This window comes from Ranitomeya imitator, chromosome 4 (genome assembly GCF_032444005.1).
Source record: "Ranitomeya imitator isolate aRanImi1 chromosome 4, aRanImi1.pri, whole genome shotgun sequence".
In the NCBI taxonomy this organism is placed as follows: domain Eukaryota; kingdom Metazoa; phylum Chordata; class Amphibia; order Anura; family Dendrobatidae; genus Ranitomeya; species Ranitomeya imitator.
The window spans coordinates 610,161,514-610,183,484 of record NC_091285.1 but is presented as its reverse complement, the minus strand read 5'-3'; the positions used below and the strand labels follow the sequence as shown (position 1 = coordinate 610,183,484).

The 21,971-nt window shown below is 45.0% G+C and overlaps 1 protein-coding gene across 1 annotated transcript in view; it reads right to left on the bottom strand.

The window, feature by feature from the left end:
- Nucleotides 1-21,265, bottom strand: part of RASSF2 (Ras association domain family member 2) — a 98,063-nt gene extending 76,798 nt beyond the window's left edge. The window contains exon 1 of the mRNA XM_069766585.1: nucleotides 21,141-21,265. The gene's annotated coding sequence lies outside the window, so the exon portion shown is untranslated. The remainder of the gene's footprint in view (nucleotides 1-21,140) is intronic.
- Nucleotides 21,266-21,971: the final 706 nt, after the last annotated feature.

Below are 21,971 nucleotides of genomic sequence, written 5' to 3'. Positions count from 1 at the left end.
AAAAGGGTGAAAATGTTGTTCGAGTTGTCACAATGTCATCACCTCACCTTCTACCTGGGTAAGATGACGTACAATAAGTCATGGTCAGTATATGCACATGTAAGCCCACCATACACTTTAGATACCTGTTGACCCTTCAATGGTTACCAACTATCTCCTCAACTCTGCCGTGTACAGGAGCACTCACCCTGCCGAGAACTCCTTTGTTTTCCACTGCTAGACATCTCTGGTGGCGGTTTATCTCTTAGGGTATGTTCCCACGGTCAGTGAACGCTGCGGTTGGATGCTGCGTACATCTGCAGAGGCCAGATGTTACAGCATAGTGGATGGGATTTCATGAAATCAACGGTCACACTGTTGGTCACCTCTGCTAAGTCCCATAGTTGGTCAGACCCACACTTTCTTCTGGTCACCCCTAACTCTGGACTATCGACCTCAGGGGCCACTACCTCCTCCTCCCACAAGTCCCAAAAAGTCCGGGCCTATTTTGATAGGGTATGGCAAGTCCAGGACCACAGGGACGTCATGGCTTTTAATAATTGTGGGCGTCTCAATGATCACCCTGGACACCGTGTAGACCCTAGCGACATCATGGATGCAGTGGAATTCCAGCTTCCTTCCGGGAATCAGATAGACCGGGAGTGTGGCGCTCACCAGGGAACATTATAAAGAAAAACTTCTCAGTGCATACATGTAAGTAAGAAATGAGAGTTACAACATGGAGTGACAGTAAGAGCGGTGAACCATCAACAGGAAACCACATCACACAGCGAGTAAAAAAAGAGGAAGCGTTCACAAAGCTCCACTTAGTGCAGTTGCCGCCGGTCTCCATTATATAGTGAAGATCATAAGTTTTTGCATGTAGACGTAGAATTAAGAGAAAAAAAAAAGAGGGTCAGTCCCAAAAAGACAGCACCACTCTTTACCATGGGTTGTGACAGGTATTGCTGCTCAGCCTCTTTAAAAGGAAAGAGATTGCTTTGCAATACCCGACATGGCCCATCACATGGACTGTGGGGAAGCAACAAATAAAATAAGAAGAGCCTGTTCAGAAAGGGTAAATGCTAATTTTATGGCAGAAATTTAGTGAGTGAAAATCAGCTCCTCGCTTCACACAAATGGGACAGTTGCAAATATGCACCATGACGTGAATTCATCCTTATCCTCTGCAGCATTTTAGTTTTGTGTTCTTTTTACATTCATGGTTGATTTGGCACATGAATAACGGTTCCACATTGTTTTGTGGATGAAACATCTGTTCTCCTGCAAAACAAAGATCCTTTAAGAAAAAAAAACAAAGCTCAGCACATGCCGGCCACATCACCCTTTCATCACTGCCCCTTTGTGTGGCCAAAGGGCTCATGCAGATGTCCATGCAAATGGGTCCAAAAATGGACTGCTAGAGCATGGATTTCTATGAAGCTGTCACACTCGGGTCAGGAGACCAATGGCCAATCTGCGCATTGCGGTTTGACCTCGAAAGTCTGAATTATACTTTACTCTAAAACTTAAAAAAAAAAATACCAATAAGGTCCTCATCACATTTGGGCCACACATCGTGAATTCCTCTGAATCCCAGAAAAATCAGGATGCTTTTTAGGCAGACATAAAGGAGTACTCTTGGACACTATTGTGAACAAAAAAAAAAGGACATTACGAGAATGGAGACCAAATAAGGTCCAAAATGGTGATGATCTCACTAAATCCCTGATGAAGTCCTGAACATAATGTGAAACGGTTCAAAAGAGTTGAGTAATCTACTTATGTCACGCATTGAAACATTTTATAAAGCCATTACAGCCCTCACTATCAGGCTATTTTCACGAGCGTATAAAGAAAAATTGCCTCCAGAAAACTCAGACGATTTTTTTTTCCTAATTTGTCACCCGTATGCAAACCGTTTAAATACAGCAGCGGTTATTAAAAATTTACAGGACTAAATAAATACAGTTTCCTACGTTACAGGACTGCAATGTATCCGTAAAAAGTGGATGGTACTTGGTGACCGAGTTTGGGATCCGATTTTTTTGTTTACTCAGATTTGAATGGGCGAGTCTCATCTGACCACGGAAGAAATGCATGCAGCACTGATAAGGTACGTGAAAAATATATACCGTATATTAAAAATAAATAGAAAATAAATAAATTGGTATGAGTGTAGTAATATTCTCCCCTATCGCCGCTGACACTGGCATCCAGCGCCATACTTCTCATCTGCTCACTGACATCGCTGCTATTCTGACTAGTTGGCTCCTTCTTTGCGTTCCGCGTGACCTGGAAGTCAAAGTTACATTGAAAGCCAGCGGAGCCTCGTTCTGACGAGCCGTATTTCAAAAGAGAGTTTCGAGTGATGCAGAGCGCAACGTGACCCTGGCCAGTCTGCAGAGCAGTGACGTCAATGAGAGGCGGAGAAAAACGGCGCTGGATCCCGGTGATAGGCGAGTATATTACTACACTCATACTATACTATATGAATATATACACACATTTAACCCCTTCATGACCCAGCCTATTTTGACCTTAAAGACCTTGCCGTTTTTTGCAATTCTGACCAGTGTCCCTTTATGAGGTAATAACTCAGGAACGCTTCAATGGATCCTAGCGGTTCTGAGATTGTTTTTTCGTGACATATTGGGCTTCATGTTAGTGGTAAATTTAGGTCAATAAATTCTGTGTTTATTTGTGATAAAAACGGAAATTTGGCAAAAATTTTGAAAATTTCGCAATTTTCACATTTTGAATTTTTATTCTGTTAAACCAGAGAGTTATGTGACACAAAATAGTTAATAAATAACATTTCCCACATGTCTACTTTACAACAGCACAATTTTGGAAACAACATTTTTTTTTGCTACGAAGTTATAAGGGTTAAAATTTGACCAGCGATTTCTCATTTTTACAACGAAATTTACAAAACCATTTTTTTTAGGGACCACCTCACATTTGAAGTCAGTTTGAGGGGTCTATATGGCTGAAAATACCCAAAATTGACACCACTCTAAAAACTGCACCCCTCAAGGTGCACAAAACCACATTCCAGAAGTTTATTAACCCTTCAGGTGCTTCACAGCAGCAGAAGCAACATGGAAGGAAAAAATGAACATTTAACTTTTTAGTCACAAAAATGATTTTTCAGCAACAATTTTTTTATTTTCCCAATGGTAAAAGGAGAAACTGAACCATGAAACTTGTTGTCCAATTTATCCTGAGTACGCTGATACCTCATATGTGGGGGTAAACCACTGTTTGGGCGCACGGCAGGGCTTGGAAGGGAAGGAGCGCCATTTGACTTTTTGAATGAAAAATTGGCTGCACTCTTTAGCGGACACCATGTCACATTTGGAGAGCCCCACTGTGCCTAAAAATTGGAGCTCCCCCACAAGTGACCCCATTTTGGAAACTAGACGCCCCGTGGAACTTATCTAGATGCATAGTGAGCACTTTAAACCTCCAGGTGCTTCACAAATTGATCCGTAAAAATGAAAAAGTACTTTTTTTTCACAAACAAATTCTTTTAGCCTCAATTTTTTCATTTTTACATGGGCAACAGGATAAAATGGATCCTAAAATTTGTTGGGCAATTTCTCCTGAGTACACCGATACCTCACATGTGGGGGTAAACCACTGTTTGGGCACATGGTAAGGCTCGGAAGGGAAGGAGCGCCATTTGACTTTTTGAATGAAAAATTATCTCCATCGTTAGCGGACACCATGTCGCGTTTGGAGAGACCCTGTGTGCCTAAACAATGGAGCTTCCCCACAAGTGACCCCATTTTGGAAACTGGACCCCCCAAGGAACTTATCTAGATGCCTAGTGAGCACTTTAAACCCCCAGGTGCTTCACAGAAGTTTATAACGCAGAGCCATGAAAATAAAAAATAATTTTTCTTTCCTCAAAAACGATATTTTAGCCTGGAATTTCCTATTTTGCCAATGGTAATAGGAGAAATTGGACCACAAATGTTGTTGTCCAGTTTGTCCTGAGTACGCAGATACCCCATATGTGGGGTAAACCACTGTTTGGGCGCACGGCAGGGCTCAGAAGGGAAGGCACGCCATTTGGCTTTTTAAATTTAAAATTAGCTCCAATCATTAGCGGACACCATTTTGCGTTTGGAGAGCCTCTGTGTGCCTAAACATTGGAGATCCCCCACAAATGACCCCATTTTGGAAACTAGACCCCCAAAGGAACTAATCTAGATGTGTGGTGAGCATTTTGAACCCTCAAGTGCTTCACAGAAGTTTATAACGCAGAGCCATGAAAATAAAAAAAAAATTTTCTTTTCTCGAAAATGATATTTAGCCCGCAATTTTTTATTTTCCCAAGGGTAACAGGAGAAATTTGACCCCAAAAGTTGTTGTCCAGTTTCTCCTGAGTACGCTGATACCCCATATGTGGGGGTAAACCACTGTTTGGGCACATGATGGGGCTCGGAAGTGAAGTAGTGACGTTTTGAAATGCAGACTTTGATGGAATGCTCCGCGGGCCCCTGATGTGGCTAAACAGTAGAAACCCCTCACAAGTGACCCCATTTTGGAAACTAGACCCTGAAAGGAACTTATCTAGATGTGAGGTGAGCACTTTGAACCCCCAAGTGCTTCACAGAAGTTTATAACACAGAGCAGTGAAAATAATAAATACATTTTCTTTCCTCAAAAATTTTTTTTTAGCCCAGAATTTTTTAATTTTCCCAAGGGTAACAGGAGAATTTTGACCCCAATATTTGTTGTCCAGTTTCTCCGGAGTACGGTGATACCCCATATGTGGGGGTAAACTACTGTTTGGGCACATGCCGGGGCTCGGAAATGAAGTAGTGACATTTTGAAATGCAGACTTTGATGGAATGCTCTACGGGCGTCACGTTGCGTTTGCAGAGCCCCTGATGTGGCTAAACAGTAGAAACCCCCCACAAGTGACCCCATTTTGGAAATTAGACCCCGAAATGAACTTATCTAGATATGTGGTGAGCACTTTCAACCCCCAAGTGCTTCACAGAAGTTTATAACGCAGAGCCGTGAAAATAATAAATACATTTTCTTTCCTCAAAAATAATTTTTTAGCCCAGAATTTTTTATTTTCCCAAGGGTTACAGGAGAAATTGGACACCAAAAGTTGTTTTCCAGTTTCTCCTGAGTACGCTGATACCCCATGTGTGGGGGTAAACCACTGTTTGGGCACACGTCGGGGCTCAGAAGGGAAGTAGTGACTCTTGAAATGCAGACTTTGATGGAATGGTCTGCGGACGTCACGTTGCATTTGCAGAGCCCCTGGTGTGCCTAAACAGTAGAAACCCCCCACAAGTGACCCCATTTTGTAAACTAGACCCCCCAAGGAACTTATCTAGATATGTGGTGAGCACTTTTAACCCCCAAGTGCTTCACAGACGTTTACAACGCAGAGCCGTGAAAATAAAAAATAATTTTTCTTTCCTCAAAAATGATGTTTTAGCAAGCAATTTTTTATTTTCTCTTTTATTTGACCCCAGTAATTGTTGCGCAGTTTGTCCTGAGTATGCTGGTACCCCATATGTGGGGGTAAACCACTGTTTGAGCACACGTCGGGGCTCGGAAGTGAGGGAGCACCATTTGACTTTTTGAATACAAGATTGGCTGGAATCAATGGAGATGCCATGTTGCGTTTGGAGACCCCCTGTTGTGCCTAAACAGTGGAAACCCCTCAATTCTAACTCCAACACACCCCTAACCCTTATCCCAACTGTAGCCGTAACCCTAATCACAACCCTAATCCCAACACACCCCTAACCACAACCCTAACCCCAACACAACCCTAACCCTAACCACAACCCTAATTCCAACCCAACCCTAACCCTAAGGCTATGTGCCCACGTTGCGGATTCGTGTGAGATTTTTCAGCACCATTTTTGAAAAATCCGAGGGTAAAAGGCACTGCGTTTTACCTGCGTATTTACCGCGGATTGCCAGTGTTTTTTGTGCGGATTTCACCTGCGGATTCCTATTGAGGAACAGGTGTAAAACGCTGCGGAATCCGCACAAAGAATTGACATGCTGCGGAAAATACAACGCAGCGTTTCCGCGTGGTATTTTCCGCACCATGGGCACAGCGGATTTGGTTTTCCATATGTTTACATGGTACTGTAAACCTGATGGAACACTGCTGCGGATCCGCAGCCAAATCCGCACCGTGTGCACATAGCCTAATTCTAAAGGTATGTGCACACGCTGCGGAAAACGCTGCGGATCCGCAGCAGTTTCCCATGAATTTACAGTTCAATGTAAACCTATGGGAAACAAAAATCGCTGTACACATGCTGCAGAAAAACTGCACGGAAACGCAGCGGTTTACATTCCGCAGCATGTCACTACTTTCTGTGGATTCCGCAGCGGTTTTACAACTGCTCCAATAGAAAATCGCAGTTGTAAAACCGCAGTGAAATGCGCAGAAAAACCGCAGTAAATCCGCGATAAATCCACAGCGGTTTAGCACTGCGGATTTATCAAATCCGCTGCGGAAAAATCCGCAGAGGACCAGAATACGTGTGCACATCCCTAACCCTAACCCTCGTTCTAACTCCAACCTTAGTGGGGAAAAAAAAAAATTCTTTATTTTATTATTGTCCCTACCTATGGGGGTGACAAAGGGGGGGTCATTTACTGTTTTTTTATTTTGATCACTGTGATTGAATTTTGATCACTGTGATAAAACCTCTCTGGAACGAATCTGCCGGCCGGCAGATTCGGCGGGCACACTGCGCATGCGCCCGCCATTTTGGAAGATGGTGGCACCCAGGAATGAAGACGGACGGACCCCGGGAGGCTCGGTAAGTATAAGGAGGGGAGATCAGAGCATGGGTGGGGCGTCGGAGCACGGGGGGGTGGATCGGAGCATGGGGGGGTGGATCGTAACACAGGGTGGATCGGAGCACGGGGGGTGGATTGGAGCACAGGGGGGTGGATCGGAGTGCGGGGGGTGGATCGGTGTGCGGGGGGTGGATCGGAGTGCAGGGGGGGTGGATTGGAGCATGGGGGGTGGGATTGGAGCACGGGGGAGCGGACAGGAGGACGGGGGAGCGGAGCACAGGACGGAGGGGAGCGGACCACAGATCGGAGGGCTGGGGGGGCGATCGGTGGGGTGGGGGCACATCAGTGTTTCCAGCCATGGCCGATGATATTGCAGCATCGGCCATGGCTGGATTGTAATATTTCACCAGTTTTTTAGGTGAAATATTACAAATCTCTCTGATTGGCAGTTTCACTTTCAACAGCCAATCAGAGCGATCGTAGCCACGGTGGGGTGAAGCCACCCCCCCTGGGCTAAAGTACAACTCCTCCTGTGCCTGCAGGCCAGGTGAAATTGGAGTTAACCCTTTCACCCGGCCTGCAGGAGCCCAATCCGGCCATGACGCATATGCTGCGTCACAGGTCGGATTGGCACGGGTTTTCATGACGCATACGGTGCATCAAAGGTCGGGAAGGGGTTAATATATTTTAAAAAAAAAATCTTGTAGGCATGCCTCTAAGTAACTGTGGTCTGAGAGCTGTACATTATTACTCTGAATTAAAATATGGTCATGTGAACCAGGCCTCATCGGGGGTGGGATTCAGCCTTGGTCACCCCGGCTCTCCGGACTCAAATGTTAAATTAACAGCCAGCTCAGGAAACTAGGGGAGCTACAAAATCCAATTTGGCTTCCCATTGGGTATCCATGTCTGTAAGTGTCATAGCTCAGGACTTATTTACAGCACAATATGGGTAGATATTTTTTTCTTGTTCCACTATAATGACACTGTGACACTTTTTAAGGACACTGTCTTGAGATGTTCTGCAGAAGGCTGGAGAAGATAGTAGTCTGCATGATGGCGTCCTTACAAGATGAACAAGAAAGGGATGAGAATAACTAATAACAGAAGATGTCTCCTGTAAGGTATCTGCAGGTAAATGTTTAATAGTCCACAGTCTCATGAGGCTCACTGGTAGCAACAACTCCCAGCATCTCTCTACCATTGTTAAGATCTTGCTAGGAGCTATAAGTTCATGCAATACAAATGGAATAAATGGAAGGGGCCGACCTGATATTGTAATTCATTACTGTACTATGCCAGGTGCTGTATTCGTGCGCTGATGGTGGATCTCGTGCTGTGTTCATGTGCTGATGGTGGTTCTGGTGTTGTACTCATGTGCTGATGGCGGTTATTGTGTTATGTTTGTGCACGGATGGTGGTTCTGGTGCTGTGTTCATGAGCTTATGGTGGTTCTGGTGCTGTATTAGTGTGCTGATGGTGATTCTGGTGCTGTATTCATTCACTGGTTTTTATTTTGTGGTAAATATAAGAATTCTTATCTTGTGAGATGACTTGCTATGTTAATAAAATAGTGTGGGGTCTGAAAACTTAGGGAGTAATACATCTACATTTACGCAAGGGGCATTAAACCTTTATTTGGTGGGAGCAGAAAAATGGGGAGTCCAACCTTGGTTTGCTATGCAGATGTTTTAATATATTTTTAAATTCTGTAATCTTATGACAAACTTGTATAACACCTACTACATAATCTGTACGCAAAGAGGTATCAATGTGAGTTATTTGTGGTGCTATGTAGGACTATAGTAAACAGCCACCACATTCCCTGCAGAAAAATGTGCCTAGGAATGTTGGTTACCTTTATATTGTTGATGAAGGAAGGATGTGCAAAAAAAGGCAGATTGGCAGTTTCAGGCCTTGGAAAGTAGATGACAATTCCTCATGAACACTGCATTTCCAATACCTGCTATATCAGTAGTTTTATTGGGGGGGAAAAAAACAAAAACAAAAAACAAAACAGAATTTCCTGGAGTGGAATCCTGTTCAAAAAACGGTGCTTATTTCTGTCTCTAAAGATCTCTGTATCATTATACCCTTAGGGTACGTGCACAGAGTCGGTTTTACATTGTTGTGCGCTATGTTCATTTTATGGGGGCTTTTATGGAATCATCCAAAGAGCCGTAGTGTTCACATTCTCCAAAAGTGTTTACAACGGCCTTACATAACATAGTAACATAACATAGTTAGTAAGGCCGAAAAAAGACATTTGTCCATCCAGTTCAGCCTATATTCCATCATAATAAATCCCCAGATCTACGTCCTTCTACAGAACCTAATTGTATGATACAATATTGTTCTGCTCCAGGAAGACATCCAGGCCTCTCTTGAACCCCTCGACTGAGTTCGCCATCACCACCTCCTCAGGCAAGCAATTCCAGATTCTCACTGCCCTAACAGTAAAGAATCCTCTTCTATGTTGGTGGAAAAACCTTCTCTCCTCCAGACGCAAAGAATGCCCCCTTGTGCCCGTCACCTTCCTTGGTATAAACAGATCCTCAGCGAGATATTTGTATTGTCCCCTTATATACTTATACATGGTTATTAGATCGCCCCTCAGTCGTCTTTTTTCTAGACTAAATAATCCTAATTTCGCTAATCTATCTGGGTATTGTAGTTCTCCCATCCCCTTTATTAATTTTGTTGCCCTCCTTTGTACTCTCTCTAGTTCCATTATATCCTTCCTGAGCATCGCTGCCCAAAACTGGACACAGTACTCCATGTGCGGTCTAACTAGGGATTTGTACAGAGGCAGTATAATGCTCTCATCATGTGTATCCAGACCTCTTTTAATGCACCCCATGATCCTGTTTGCCTTGGCAGCTGCTGCCTGGCACTGGCTGCTCCAGGTAAGTTTATCATTAACTAGGATCCCCAAGTCCTTCTCCCTGTCAGATTTACCCAGTGGTTTCCCATTCAGTGTGTAATGGTGACATTGATTCCTTCTTCCCATGTGTATAACCTTACATTTATCATTGTTAAACCTCATCTGCCACCTTTCAGCCCAAGTTTCCAACTTATCCAGATCCATCTGTAGCAGAATACTATCTTCACTTGTATTAACTGCTTTACATAGTTTTGTATCATCTGCAAATATCGATATTTTACTGTGTAAACCTTCTACCAGATCATTAATGAATATGTTGAAGAGAACAGGTCCCAATACTGACCCCTGCGGTACCCCACTGGTCACAGCGACCCAGTTAGAGACTATACCATTTATAACCACCCTCTGCTTTCTATCACTAAGCCAGTTACTAACCCATTTACACACAATTTCCCCCAGACCAAGCATTCTCATTTTGTGTACCAACCTCTTGTGCGGCACGGTATCAAACGCTTTGGAAAAATCGAGATATACCACGTCCAACTCCTTACAACTCCTTCAGACTTTTGGTTTTCATGGATAGAACACGTACGCTTTATTTTTTCTGTGGTTCCCCACAATTCCATATCTTTTTTTGTGGACTGTTGCCACAAAAAAAATATATGGAGATGCGTCCATTTTTATCATGGATAAGGTCACCCATCCAAGTCTATGGGACCGTGACAATCACGCCCGGCACACAGATGCCATTTGTGTACTGTCTGTTTCTGACATTTGTAGGCTCAGGACATAGATTCCCTGCTGGACTTTTCGATCTGTTGAATCCTGATTGATCCTCAGTCCATTTTCTCACGTGTTTGAAGCTTTATGCCACTTTTACACTTTTCTGTTTTGCAAACCAAAACATAGAAAATGTAAAAATCATCGCATTGTAGTTTTGCTTTTTCTGGGACCCTGTTATTACAAATACTAATGTGTCAATAAGGTCTTAGGCTACGTTTGCGTGAACATATTTCGGGAAGCATGCACAACAGACTGCACAGCAATGAAGTCCCCCCCTCTTTGGGGTTACAAAGAGAAGTTGACCAGAGAAGCTGATAAAACACTGATTTTATTAAAACAGCAACACACAGTTTAGTAAGGCTAGGTTCACATTGCGTTAGTGCAGTCCATTTAGCGCATACACTAATGGACTGTGTTAACGCAATGTACAAAAAGGGATCGCGTTTAGCGATCGCGCTAGCGCAGATGCCCGATCTGCGCTAGCGAGAACGGACCCAAAAACGCTGCAGCGCTCGAGGTCCGTCACAAAATAACGGAGCATCGCTAACACATGCCAAAAATGGCATGCGTTAGGATGCGTTACATACATTGCGGTCAATGGGATCCATTACATTGCGTTAGTGGCGCTATGTAACGGATTCCATTAGCGGATACCCACTAACGCAATGTGAACCTAGCCTAAGTGACACATGACTAGAATCAGGGTTTCTGTCCTTGCTTCATGCTGCTTTCATGTTACATAGCAAAAGCCTGCTGACAGATTCACTTAAAGAGAACCTTTCACCCCCAAAATCGAGGGAGAGCAAAGCCCACCGGCATCAGGGGCTTATCTACAGCATTCTGGAATGCTGTAGATAAGCCCCCGATGTATCCTAAAAGATGAGAAAAAGAGGTTATATTATACTCACCTGGGTGGGCGGTCCGATCTTTTGGGCATCGCGGTCCGGTCCGGGGCCTCCCATCTTCATAGGATGACATCCTCTTCTGGTCTTCATGCTGCGGCTCCAGCGCCTGCGCACTGCAGTACTTTGCTCTGCCCTCAACAGGGCAGACAAAGTACACCTGCGCCGCAGCGGGAAGACCAGAAGAGGACGTCATCTGATGAAGATAGGAGGCGCCGGGCCGGACCGTGACACCCATCGGACCGGACCGGGACCGCCCCTGGGTGAGTATAATCTAACCTCTTTTTCTTATCTTTTAAGATACATCGGGGGGCTTATCTACAGCATTCCAGAATGCTGTAGATAAGCCCCTGATGCCGGTGGGCTTAGCTCACCCTCGATTTTAGGGGTGACAGGTTCCCTTTAAATTTACGACAAGTGTATTTTGCACCCGTATATTTGTTTTGTGTCTACAGCTGTAAAAATATACAAAAAATATACAAAATGACATAAGGACATCTCCTTTGAGTCCTAGAAAAAAATTAATTGTTCTCCCTGCGGGCTCTCTTAGACCGGCTTAATCAATCATATAGAGATTTTAAGTTAAATAATACTCCCTCCTTCAGAGAGGCTTACCTTACCAAACTTAAACACCCTACTGCATGAACAGGCACATTATCAGTTAGCCCATCACCGTAATCAATGTTTTCGGTGGGGTAATAAACCAGGCCTTCTTTTGGCATCCCTAACGAAGCCATTCACAGCAGCTATTAGAGTCTCTAATATTGCATTACCCGATGGCTCTATCACCCATGACCCGACTCATCTGTTTTTAGAGATTTTTACGCAGACCTTTATGGCCCAACCCTAGAGTCCAGGGAGGATGGATACAAATTTATACATGAGGTTGATCCACCAAAACTTTCCAGTTCCCAAAGGGAAGTTTTAAATCCGTCGATCTCTCCTGAGGAGGTGGGATCAGTCATCAAGTCTTCAAAGTTGCTTAAAGGGAATCTGTCACCCCAAAATTCGAGTATGAGCTGCGGCCACCGGCATCAGGGGCTTATCTACAGCATCCTGTAATGCTGTAGATAAGCCCCCGATGTAACCTGAAAGATAAGAAAAACAGGTTAGATTATACTCACCCAGGGGCGGTCAAGGTTCGGTTCGGGTCCGATGGGTGTCGCAGTCCAGGTCTGGCGCCTCCCATCTTCATACGATGACGTCCTCTTCTTGTCTTCTGGTCGCCGCTCCGGGCAGGCGTACTTTGTCTGCTCTGTTGAGGGCAGAGCATAGTACTGCAGTGCGCAGCCCTCTCTGACCTTTCCCAGTGCCTGCGCACTACAGTAATCACTAATACTCCAACAGATGAGGCGATGTGTAGACCATTTAGTCTCCCTGCTCTGCTCCACCTACGACAAGCTGAGGTCCCAGTGGAGGTTAGGGATAACCCCTACTGTGGTCAGTAATCTTGGGATGGCATCATGCTAGACGAATTAGTGGACTTGACCCCCATATTTCAGTGTTTCTTCCCTTCCGAGGCAATCCCTCCTTTCTGCAATGCAGGCCACCTCCCATCTATCGTGTGCTTGGGAATAATGAATGTAGACTGGTTTGTGACATGATGGGGGACAATCAATGTCCTATTACTTTGGAAGACACTGTCTTTAAATACCCAATCCTGGCCAGAAATAACTTTACTATTACTCAAGTTAGACATTATGTAGGCTCGGTACTGCGGGATATACCGTACGACGTTAGAGTCCTCTAAACTTAATCTCCATTAAGGATCATGAGGGGAATTATTCTTTGAGTTTTATATAGAAGTCACTGAAACCTTCCATACAGTGGTCAGACTCTTCATCGGGCCCGGGGAGGTGGGTATCTCAACTAACCGACTGTGAGGTAAAGCCACATTACGTATTAATTCTATGTTACCGTATGATAGTTACATAACCATGACTCATAATCTTTTCAGCAGTGCCGTATTCTATTCATCTGGGCGGCAGCCACCCGCAAAAGTATTCTTCATCTATGGGCACAAGATGATACTCCTTCTTAGAGCTTAATTACTACGAAGGTAGCCTATCTCTTCAAGATGGACTGGATAGAGTCCATACAGAATAAAGAAAAATACACTGATCGTTTTTTCCTTACATGGTCTTCTTTTAATAATGCCCAGACATTATCGATACGCCAGGCGATTCATGGTTGCTTCCACTTTATAGACTGGTACATGAGAGAGCAAATGGGCGGCAGAATTCCTGTTGGGCTTGATTGATGATATGTTGTGAAGGTGTGGATGTGTGCCCGGGGGAGGGGAAAGGGGAAGTTGGTTATAGTTATAATACACTGTCCAATGTTCAAAGTACTGTAAAACTCTATTGTCAGATGTTCTCTAATGCTCATGAACAATTGATGTACCCTTTCTTTATTGTTCAAGAAAGACGGTTTAACAAAAAAATTAAAAGCATAAGGACAAAAATTTGCATTTTTTTCATACAGTAGTTTTTCTACATGCTAACATTTTCAGAAAGGCAACCTTTGTCATTGCATGACGATTTACAGAGCCCCTGCTCACAGGCGGACAGAGGCAGAAAAGGACCCCTGTGAGATGTGCATATGTGCCCTTTTCAGTCCTATAATTTATAATTATGCGCCACATCACCTCTTAGGTTGCACCAATGGTATGTCCGCCAGTGCACTTACAGGTTTGAACATAGTAGGCAAGAAAGTTAAAATGGATGAAATAATGAACAAACACTGACAATAAGACATAAGTCAGATGTCCAATTTTTGCATACGAGTGCTATCTGTGATTTTCATGGATAGCACTCTTACCTGTGATAATCTACGGGGTCGTTCACATGTCCATGATGGATCAAGAGGAAAATTGCGGAGACACGTCAGATCAAAATCGACAATGCAAATGAATGGGTCCGTGAAAAAAATAAAATAAAATCGGACTTCACTTAGGTGAAATCCGAGTGGGGTCCAACTTTCATGGACTGTCAAAGGGAAGAAGGTGGAAAAGTTTGTTTTTTTTGAGAAAATCGGATGACACTGAACACAATCCTGCAACGCTTCGCCTATTTATTGCAATGTTAATTATGAATTGCACACCTTTCGTGGGCTGTGATATTTACAAACCCATAGATTTTAATGGGAAATTTTTGACTGGGGACACAGCTCAGAAATAGACAAGTTTCAGATCTTTTTGCAGACCACTTGGATCACAAAAATATTTATATATACACACATGAGCAGCCCCCATAAATTATAATGGGAATCTGTTGTATCTGTAAAAAACAGTGATGGAACACGTACATGAATCCTGGACATCTGAACGAACTCTTAACTTCAGACGAGCCACAGACTTAGCGGACCTGTCACAGCTGCAGACGTGACGGTCTCTGTGTGCTCCTCACCATAGCGGATGTGTGCACTAGTCTATTAATTGGTCCGCACCAGTGGCATGCTGACATTTTTTTATACGATGATCTGAGGTCTGCGTAGAAATTTGCCTATGTATATTCGCACACGAGCTAAAAAATCTGTAAGCATGAGAAAAAACTAAAATATTCAAGTGAATGTACCCTAAATCACATGAAATATGGTGACGAAATAAAGAGCCCGAGGCGCAGATGGAGGTGTCCACCACTCGTCTGTATGCCTCTTCATGAATCTAGAGCGTCCTACTGCAGCACATCTCTTCATCAAGACCCTTGTGAACAGCGGCGGTCTTGATGCATTGAACCCATAGTATTATTTTCCCATATAACGCCAGGTTTCACATCTGTATATCCATACATGATCATCAGGAGTCATCCAGACCTCAGTTTTCCCTCATATGACTGCCATTCATGTTTTTCGCAGATTTACCACTGACTGGTCTATGGCGTAGTTCAGATGTGCGATTTTTTTCCCTTCGGTCGCAGTGGTCCTCAGAAAAACATGGAGCCTTCTCCAGTATTGACCTGAATGGTGTCAGCTCAAACTTGCTGATGGTAACAGAAAGTACACTGATGGAAACAACTGACACACGGACCGTACACTGATGGTAACAACTGACACACGGACCGTACACTGATGGTAACAACTGACACACGGACCGTACACTGATGGTAACAACAGACCGTACACTGATGGTAACAACTGACACACGGACCACACACTGATATTAACAACAGACCGTACACTGATGGTAACAACTGACACACGGACCGTACACCGATGGTAACAACGGACACACGGACCACACACTGATATTAACAACAGACCGCACACTGATGGTAACACCTGACACACGGACCGTACACTGATGGTAACAACAGACCGTACACTGATGGTAACAACAGACCGTACACTGATGGTAACAACAGACCATTCACTGATGGTAACAACTGACACACAGACTGTTCACTGATGGTAACAACTGACACTCAGACCATACACTGATGGTAACATCGGACTGTGCACTGATGGTAACAACTGACACACGGACCGTACACTGATGGTAACAACTGACACACGGACCACACACTGATATTAACAACAGACCGTACACTGATGGTAACAATTGACACACGGACCGTACACTGATGGTAACAACAGACCGTACACTGATGGTAACAACTGACACACGGACCACACACTGATATTAACAACAGACCGTACACTAATGGTAACAATTGACACACGGACCGTACACTGATGGTAACAACTGACACACGGACCGTACACTGATGGTAACAACTGACACACGGACCACACACTGATATTAACAACAGACCGTACACTGATGGTAACAATTGACACACGGACCGTACACTGATGGTAACAACAGACCGTACACTGATGGTAACAACTGACACACGGACCACACACTGATATTAACAACAGACCGTACACTAATGGTAACAATTGACACACGGACCGTACACTGATGGTAACAACAGACCGCACACTGATGGTAACAACTGACACACGGACCATACACTGATGGTAACAACAGACCGTACACTGATGATAACAACTGACACACGGACCGTACACTGATGGCAACAACAGACCGTTCGCTGATGGTAACAACTGACACACAGACCGTTCACTGATGGTAACAACTGACACTCAGACCGTACACTGATGGTAACATCGGACTGTGCACTGATGGTAACAACTGACACACGGACCGTACACTGATGGTAACAACGGACCGTACACTGATGGTAACAACGGACCGTACACTGATGGTAACAACGGACCGTACACTGATGGTAACAACTAACACACGGACCATACACTGATGGTAACAACGGACCGTACACTGATGGTAACAACGGACCGTACACTGCTGGTAACAACTGACACACGGATCATACACTGATGGTAACAACAGACAGTACACTAATGGTAACAACGGACACACAGACCGTACACTGATGGTAACAACGGACCGTACACTGATGGTAACAACTGACACACGGACCGTTCACTGATGGTAACAACTGACACTCAGACCGTACACTGATGGTAACAACTGACACACGGACCGTACACTGATGGTAACAACGGACACACAGACCGTACACTGATGGTAACAACGGACCGTACACTGATGGTAACAACTGACACACGGACCGTTCACTGATGGTAACAACTGACACACAGACTGTTCACTGATGGTAACAACTGACACTCAGACCGTACACTGATGGTAACAACTGACACACGGACCGTTCACTGATGGTAACAACTGACACACGGACCGTACACTGATGGTAACAACTGACACACGGACTGTTCACTGATGGTAACAACTGACACACGGACCGTTCACTGATGGTAACAACTGACACACGGACTGTTCACTGATGGTAACAACTGACACTCAGACCGTACACTGATGGTAACAACTGACACACGGACCGTTCACTGATGGTAACAACTGACACACGGACCGTACACTGATGGTAACAACTGACACACGGACTGTTCACTGATGGTAACAACTGACACACGGACCGTTCACTGATGGTAACAACTGACACACGGACTGTTCACTGATGGTAACAACTGACACTCAGACCGTACACTGATGGTAACAACTGACACACGGACCGTTCACTGATGGTAACAACTGACACTCAGACCGTACACTGATGGTAACAACGGACCGTACACTGATGGTAACAACGGACCGTACACTGATGGTAACAACTAAAACACGGACCATACACTGATGGTAACAACGGACCGTACACTGATGGTAACAACTGACACACGGATCATACACTGATGGTAACAACAGACAGTACACTAATGGTAACAACAGACCGTACACTGATGGTAACAACTAACACACGGACCATACACTGATGGTAACAATGGACCGTACACTGATGGTAACAACGGACACACAGACCGTACACTGATGGTAACATCGGACTGTGCACTGATGGTAACTGACACACGGACCATACACTAATGGCAACAACGGACCGTACACTGATGGTAACAACTGACACATGGACCGTTCACTGATGGTAACAACGGACACACGGACCGTTCACTGATGGTAACAACTGACACTCAGACCGTACACTGATGGTAACAGCGGACCGTACACTGATGGTAACAACTGACACACGGACCGTACACTGATGGTAACAACGGACCGTACACTGATGGTAACAACTAACACACGGACCATACACTGATGGTAACAACGGACCGTACACTGACGGTAACAATGGACCATACACTGATGGTAACAACTGACACACGGACTGTTCACTGATGGTAACAACTGACACTCAGACCGTACACTGATGGTAACAACTGACACACGGACCGTTCACTGATGGTAACAACTGACACACGGACCGTACACTGATGGTAACAACGGACCGTACATTGATGGCAACAACTGACACTCAGACCGTACACTGATGGTAACAACTGACACACGGACCGTTCACTGATGGTAACAACTGACACTCAGACCGTACACTGATGGTAACAACGGACCATACACTGATGGTAACAACGGACCGTACACTGATGGTAACAACTGACACACGGATCATACACTGATGGTAACAACAGACAGTACACTAATGGTAACAACAGACCGTACACTGATGGTAACAACTAACACACGGACCATACACTGATGGTAACAATGGACCGTACACTGATGGTAACAACGGACACACAGACCGTACACTGATGGTAACATCGGACCATACACTAATGGCAACAACGGACCGTACACTGATGGTAACAACTGACACATGGACCGTTCACTGATGGTAACAACGGACACACGGACCGTTCACTGATGGTAACAACTGACACTCAGACCGTACACTGATGGTAACATCGGACCGTACACTGATGGTAACAACTGACACACGGACCGTACACTGATGGTAACAACGGACCGTACACTGATGGTAACAACTAACACACGGACCATACACTGATGGTAACAACGGACCGTACACTGATGGTAACAATGGACCGTACACTGATGGTAACAATGGACCGTACACTGATGGTAACAACGGACACACAGACCGTACACTGATGGTAACAACTGACACACGGATCATACACTGATGGTAACAACGGACCGTACACTGATGGTAACAACGGACCGTACACTGATGGTAACAACGGACCGTACACTGATGGTAACAACGGACCGTACACTGATGGTAACAACTGACACACGGATCATACACTGATGGTAACAACAGACAGTACACTAATGGTAACAACAGACCGTACACTGATGGTAACAACTAACACACGGACCATACACTGATGGTAACAATGGACCGTACACTGATGGTAACAACGGACACACAGACCGTACACTGATGGTAACATCGGACCATACACTAATGGCAACAACGGACCGTACACTGATGGTAACAACTGACACATGGACCGTTCACTGATGGTAACAACGGACACACGGACCGTTCACTGATGGTAACAACTGACACTCAGACCGTACACTGATGGTAACATCGGACCGTACACTGATGGTAACAACTGACACACGGACCGTACACTGATGGTAACAACGGACCGTACACTGATGGTAACAACTAACACACGGACCATACACTGATGGTAACAACGGACCGTACACTGATGGTAACAATGGACCGTACACTGATGGTAACAATGGACCGTACACTGATGGTAACAACGGACACACAGACCGTACACTGATGGTAACAACTGACACACGGATCATACACTGATGGTAACAACGGACCGTACACTGATGGTAACAACGGACCGTACACTGATGGTAACAACGGACCGTACACTGATGGTAACAACGGACCGTACACTGATGGTTACAACGGACCGTACACTGATGGTAACAACGGACCGTACACTGATGGTAACAACGGACCGTACACTGATGGTAACAACGGACCGTACACTGATGGTAACAAAGGACACTCAGACCGTACACTGATGGTAAACCGGACACACACGTCATTGGTTCCAGTTTTCCACGTCGGTGTTTTACATGGATGTGTGCATTCGACCTACGGATGGTAAACAGACTTATTATATCATAAGACGGTGACATATTCACCGTATATTTTAGGTAATAGCACCATTTTCATCTGGATTTGTAGGAAGGAGCATAATGGAGGTGTGGCTGTCACGGCACATCACAGGCTGGTTATTTGTGAGGCGTTCCACCTGCTTCACAAGGCCGTCATTCACACACCTGACAGGAAACCTAATAACTCTCCTGCCCACCTGTTTGTGCTCAATCAAGACCCCTATGCGCCATGAAGCACAGTGTATGAATGTGCACATCTCACATCCCCACATGTAGCAGAGTGGGATCTGTCATTCGTTTTGTAGGGGGATCACGGTGTCAGCATGACTTAGGCTGGGGTCACAGACAGTATTAATGGATCCGATGCATAACTGAAGCAGGGGGGCCACATTGATCACTTTGGGGGTCCATCTGGGTTACACTATGTGTCAGATTTTAACACCGAGAACAAAATAGTGTTTTATGCGCTTTTTCTTCCATTGTAAACATGTGACACATAACAGAGCCCGAGCGTACCCCAAAATAGTTCATGGAGCCCCTCTGATCCCCTCTGCATCAGTTATGCAACAAATCGGTTTTGGACATTAATTCCGTTTGTGTGTTTCTTAGACAGGAGCAGATCAATAATGGACTGTCCGATTAGAAGTGTGAACTAGGTCTTATTTTTGTGCAATCCTGATGTGATGTGCGTCAGATGAAGAACTCACCTCTGCTACATCTAGACGTCATTTATGGATACTCATGCAGCTTTCAGCGGACATCAATACAGGGGTTAACGCAGAATGAGCAGTGCTGGGGAATGTAGGAAAGTTGCTGTCCTGCCAGCAGAATGCATTTTGCTCACATACGCAGCCGGCGAGCCAAGGAAGCAAGTTTAACCCTTTCTAACAGCATTGGGGTAAAATGATTGACGCAAACAACTTGCTGTATACCAGTGATATATACGGCAGTGCATCTGGGCACGTCATACGGCACAAATCGTCTTATGTCGTGGCTTGTGATCGGCGGATTTATGGAAGATTGATGGTAAACCAAATGCATTATCGCAGCGGTGAAACGCGCAAGTGACAAACTCAGCTCTGCTACATCCGTATGTTTGTACGGTATAATAGGAGATAATAGAGCCGGAATAGGTTAAAAAAAATATAGGGTTAACAGCAGACAATAAGAACATGGGGTAACAGAGAAATTAGGAGAATTCGTGTATTCTCACCTTATAGTGTCCTCCGCTGTGTCCTTCCAGGGTGCAGCCTCTGCCCATCAATATAGGGAAGTGAGTGTATGGTGGAGCAGTGAGTATAGAGCACTGTGATGGATGGCTCAGTGCTCCCTCCTGCTGCCCAATGACAGCTGCTGGTGGTGCCTGGGCCTGGCAGTCATTGGAGAGCCTGGCCTCAATTGGGCGTACACTCTTCCAGACAATGCTAAGAAAGGGAGGGGGTGTGCTGGTCACAGCATCTGTCTGAGGAGGCAGCCCAAAACACTGGTGCAGGGCAAGAGGAGATGGAGGGGGCCACCGCCTTTGTCATACTTCAAGGGACGTGGGAAAGTTGCTAAGTGATACACAGGCCATCCGATATGGTGCGAGTCCAAGAAACATGGAAAGGACCCAGCCAAGAAGTGAAGCCCACCAGCAGCTCACACTGAAGATGCCATTATACAGACTTAGAGCAGCCATGGAATCAAGGAAATGGCTAATGGTGTCCAACTAAGGGCCGATTCACACGGTGACACTAAGAAGGCCCACAGAAAAAAGCCCTCGGCCATGAATGCCCGCAAGGAAAATTGCCCACATGGACAAAAGAACAACAGCTATCACCTCCCTGCCCCCGACCTGTAATATGTTATATCACTCCAGAGCCTGTACGTGTGACCCCAGCTATACTGGTATAACATAAGAACCCCCCCTCAACTGGTAATATGTTATATCGATCCAGAGCCTGCGTACAGTGTGACCCCGGCTATACTGATATAACGTTATCACTTTCACCCCGACCTGTTATCTGTTATATCGCTCCGGAGCCTGTATACAGTGTGACACTGG